The 5,379-nt window shown below is 32.5% G+C and overlaps 1 long non-coding RNA gene across 1 annotated transcript; it reads left to right on the forward strand.

Moving 5' to 3' along the window:
• The first annotated feature begins 775 nt into the window (after positions 1 to 775).
• On the forward strand, positions 776 to 1,484 carry LOC105804372 (uncharacterized). The gene is made up of 3 exons (XR_008191329.1): positions 776 to 853; positions 968 to 1,110; positions 1,254 to 1,484. It is a non-coding gene; the product is annotated as an uncharacterized LOC105804372 (long non-coding RNA).
• The last annotated feature ends 3,895 nt before the right edge of the window (positions 1,485 to 5,379 follow it).

Here is a 5,379-nt window from a genome sequence, read left to right on the forward strand (position 1 = left end):
ACGCTAATTAGGTAATTTCCCTTTCCCTTTCATTGATTTCTGCTTCTTCTTCTCATTTTATGGAGTTGGTTTAGATGAGGGTGCAATACGTTTGAAGCATCTTCTTCTTTTTTTCATTCTTCTTCCCATTTCCTTCCAAACTTCTCCCTTTTTTTTCATGCCCAGGTCTCTCCCTCACTGGAAGTGCTATTGCTCACATTGATATTGGTTTCTTAGGGTTTTTGCTTGTTTTTGAAGGATAAACCAGTGAAGTTAATCTCATGTTGAAGATCTTCAAGAAGAAAACATCTCCCAAAGGTATTTTAGATTTGATTCCATCGTTGCTTTCTTGCTCTCTTTTTTCTTTTTCCTGCATTTTGCGGTCATTCTCTAATTGCTCACTTCCTCTGTTATGTGGTCATTGGTTTGTGGCACAACACCATGTATGATATGTGGTTCAGGAGAAATTGAAGGAGCCTTATTGAAATACTTGGGGGTTGAGCGCAATGGTAAGTGTTGTAAACATATTGCTTGCAGTTATAAACATATCATGTAAAACTCATGTCAGAGTTTGAAGTTTTAGATTGTATTGAATATGAAGCATCTATTGTTTTTATCATTCAGAGGTAACAAAGGACGGTTTATTCTCTGTTGGAGAAATGGAATGTCTTTCCCTTTACATGTTTACTTCTTTTTTTCTCCATAATGCCAAATTTTATTAGAAAATCTATTTATGCTAACCTTTTTTTTCCTTAATCACTCTCACAAATTTAATGACTTTGTAAATGTTTTCTGAGGATGTTGTGTAAATGCTCCTATGATTGCGATTCTTGATTACACCAATGGATCTGAAGGATATACGTATAATTACTATGTGGTTTCTGTAGAGTTCTTTTCCACTTGCCTGATTAACCATAACTAGGCAGTGTGCTCAATTGATAACCTACTGGAATTTTAATATGTGCATTGGCATATTTAAACAATGCAGGACGATGTTACTACTCAACGAGTTGTTGAGATAGTTGAGATAGTTGCAGTGGGATTTTGCCAAGAGAACTGATGCTTCAAAGTGTTACTGCAAGGCTTCCAACCTCAGAGGAGCTCGATGCCTATGCACATGAGCAATGGGAAGTGTGGCTTTCACCTATTTTTTTCATCGATTCATTGGCATAATTTATGTTCTTAATGGTAGTGTATGTGATGCGAAATTATGCAATTAGTTTTGAATTTGCTCAACTGTTTAGTTTTAATGTTTGAGTTACTTCTTACTTCAGCTTTGTTAAGCAGTGTTTCCTGCTGCAACTTATAAGTTCAGGACAAGCTGAAAAATCAACGAGCTTCAGCTCTTCCATGATGAAAATTTTTCAGCGTGGTCTTTTGCGTCAGAGGTGCTATATCCTGCCATGAACTTTAGCTTCATTTCTTTTATGCAATAGATATTGAGGGTTCTATATCTCACGATTGGTGTCATGATGTATTTATGTCTGTTTTTACAAAGATAAAGAAGCTCCATGATTAACTGAGAGTGGTTTCCAATTCTTGGTGTGCATCATGAAACTCATGGCCCTTTTGCCTCTTTTCTGTGTAATTATAAGGAAATCTACAAGAACTTCAGTCATTGTTAGGCAAGCTGAGCGAGATGCGATACGTGCTGCTCTGTAGGCAACAATGAAGGCAAGTTTTTTGTTTATTTTTTTCTTCTTTTATAGGAAAATATTTCTAGTAGACATTGTTATATCAAAAATGGGAAAATAAAATAGATCATGGTTTATCTTTAGTTCCAGTTTATCTTTAGTTCTCAATTTGGGAGAATGTCCTACACTTCATAAGCACCATGTGCTGATTGAGTTTGTATGACCTGATTGAGACAATTCCTTTTGGCTTTTGGAATATATTTTTACCTTCAAATAACTTTTTGTTTCACTCCCTAGAATTTTATTTAAGAGAAATTGATAATGCTATCACTCGTAGCCCCTAACATAGTTAGTAATTTTAAGACATGAACCGCTAGAATGCTCAAGTTTTTAGCTTGCTGATCTTAGATGTGATTCTGTTGTTGGAGTCTTTGAGAATCCTCAAATTAATGCTGCACTTTCTTGAAGTTCATATTGTCAATGATAAATTTTGTTCATCACATTTTGACAGGTCCGATGGAAAAGAGGTTATGGTGGACAACTAATATTTTAAAGCTAACAATCCACTGCTGGTAATGGATCATTTTCTTGCCTGATCTTTTCCTTCATTAAGTTGACTTAAAGAGCTGACAATTCTTGCTCGTTTGTTTTTTTTTTCTTCCATTGCAATTAATCAGCTTCTATGAGCAACATCTTGAGTATAGCCCTCCATCTTGATCACCTAGGCGTATTTAGTGTATTGATGAAGCTGAAGGCCACCATACTGATTTTGTTTGTGTATGCATTGTTGTAACTCTATTACATTAGTCGCAGAAGATAGAGCAGGATAAGCAAGAGCTCTCATTTTCAAGTGCCAAGCTGACTGATATAACGATAGCTCTCTCTTATAACTACCATTAGTGTGCCTTAATTGGACATTTAGCGTGGTTATGATTAGCATTAGTGTTTCTTAATTGGACATTTAACGTTGTTATAACTACCATCAAACTTTCCTCATATAAAGTGTGATGAAGCTCACTTGAAATACCACTTTTTTTTTGTCTTTTTTCTCCATGTAGACTACACAAGGAGCTTGGCCTGGTGAAGAAACCTATTTTTTGTGCTGAATTTTACTATGAGCCTATTTGCCTACAATGGTAGGGTTGTTCCCTTGGTATCCTATACCTAGCAATATTGCATTGTATGGAGTCCTATGTTGTATTAGTTTGTTTTTAATGAATATATAGTTTTCCCATTTGCAATCAGAAGTTACATTTCTAGTAGATTTAAGAATATATGTTCTTTTTTTGTAATTTATCATAGGGTTAATGCACTATTTGCCTTTCAAAGTAGCATCCAATTATCATTTTGGTATCTAAAGAATTTTTGTATCGGTTTGGTATTTGAAGTTTTTAATCGGTATCACTTTATTCACAAGTTAACTCCATTTAAAAAACAAGATTTATTAGTAAGCTAATTATGTTTATGCGAATATAATTCTCAAGTTATATTATGGTTTTGTAAATTCATATAAGAATATTTATTATTAAGAATTTTATGAAATTATATATCATTATTAAATTATATTTAATATAAATTATTTTAAATTATACAAATTCATATAAGAAAATTTATTATCAAGAATTTTATGAAATTATATATTATTATTAAATTATATTTAATAATGATTATTTTAAATTATACAAATTCATATAACAAAATTTATTAGTAATAATTATTTTAAATTTTATTAAATCATATATTTTAATTAAAATATATTTAATAATAATTATTTCAAATTATATTTTATAGTATCATATATTATGATTTTAGTAAATTCATATAAGAATATTTATTATTAAGAATTTTATTAAATTATATATTTTAATTAAAATATATTTAATAATTATTATTTCAAATTATATTTTATAGTATCATATATTATGAGTTTAGTAAATTCATATAAGAATATTGATTATTAAGAATTTTATTGAATTATGTATTTTAATTAAAATATATTTAATAATAATTATTTCAAATTATATTTTATAATATCATATATTATGATTTTAGTAAATTCATATAAGAATATTGATTATTAAGAATTTTATTAAATTATATATTTTAATTAAAATATATTTAATAATAATTATGTTAAAATATGATTAAATTATTTATTATTGATATTAATAATCTTATTAAAATTTAATAATAATAACAATAATCATTTACCTAAACAAATTTCTACTAAGGGTGTTCTAGTCATTTTAGTTTTTTCCCTTATGCTATTACACCTTCATGCCATTCAACCAAACACAAGAATACTATTACGCATCTATTCCATTACATTCAACCAAACAATTGAATTGCTATTACACCTCTATTCCATTACGCATCTATTCCATTACGCCTCTATTCCATTGCAGCGAACCAAACGTGCCCTAAGGGTTTCATCCCCTTCCTAAACGCCGCCATCTGCCTCAACTCCGATTGCCAGAGGAGGACGTGAGCTTCAACGGCACCGACGTCAAGGTAAGATGCCCTCCCTTCTTTATATTTTTCGTATATAAAATAAGAACAAATCAAAGAAAACACAAAAAATTAAAATAAAATAAAATAAAACGAAGTTGGAAAATCACCTAAACAATGTATTCTTTTCTATTTTTGAATTTTTTTGAATTTTTGTATTGATCTCCTGTCTAAACTTACAGATTCTAAAAATATGGCTTAATATAGCCGAAAAATGGAAAGAAATAAAAAATAAAAATCCCAAAATTTTAACAACTGCTATCTATTTTTGTTTTTGGTGCTGCGTTGTTCGTTTTTTGTTTGTTGAAGGTGTACGGAGGCCAGCTGGAGGCGCGTGGGGCGATGTCTGTATCGCTATGCGTGGGTGAGGTTGCTCTGTTGCTAGGGTTGTCTCATCGCTACGTCATTGGGCAATGGGGCTAGGTTTTTTTTGGAAACTATTTTGGGCTGTATTGGGTTAATGGTTTGGGCCTTTTGGGCCAATTGGTTAATGTATTTAGTTTTTATTTACATTTGGGCTTTAATATTTGTTTTTTATATTGGTTTTATTTATTTACACGGGCTCGGGAAAATTAGGCTATTACAGCTGCCCCTTTTTGCTCGTTGTCGTGTAACGAGAACAGAGCAAAGACTAAAAAAATGACCAATTTTGCCCGGTTGTGCTGGAACTTGGTGCTCTTCCTCTTCAAGTAGCCTCATTCCAACCTATTGCATCTTCAGAGGTATAGGAATTGGTGCTTCGATCCACTCCACTGCAACGTCAGGGAGATAGAATTTGTACATTGTAGCTTCTCAAAAGAACAAAATTTGCTATCTTTAGACTACTCCACTGTAGCTTCAGGGAGATAAGACTTGTAGCTTCAACTTGTTCTGCTGCAACTTTAAAGATAAGTCTGATGTGGTCTACTCTACCGCAACTTCAGAGAGATGAGATCCATCATTTTGATCTGCTCCACTGCAACTTCAGGGAGATAGGATTGGTTTCTTCTGTCTGCTCCGCTGCAACTTCAGGGAGATAAGACTGGATGCGATCTGCTCTACTGCAACTTCAGAGAGATAAGAACTGTGGTTTTAATCTACTTCACTGCAACTTCAGGGAGATAGGATTGGTTTTTTCTGTCTGCTCCACTGCAACTTCAGGGAGATAAGACTGGATGCGATCTGCTCTACTGCAACTTCAAAGAGATAAGACCTGTGGTTTTAATCTGCTCTACTGCAACTTGAGGGAGATAGGATTGGTTTCTTCTGTCTGCTCCGC

The sequence above is a fragment of the Gossypium raimondii genome, chromosome 11, assembly GCF_025698545.1.
Source record: "Gossypium raimondii isolate GPD5lz chromosome 11, ASM2569854v1, whole genome shotgun sequence".
NCBI lineage: Eukaryota > Viridiplantae > Streptophyta > Magnoliopsida > Malvales > Malvaceae > Gossypium > Gossypium raimondii.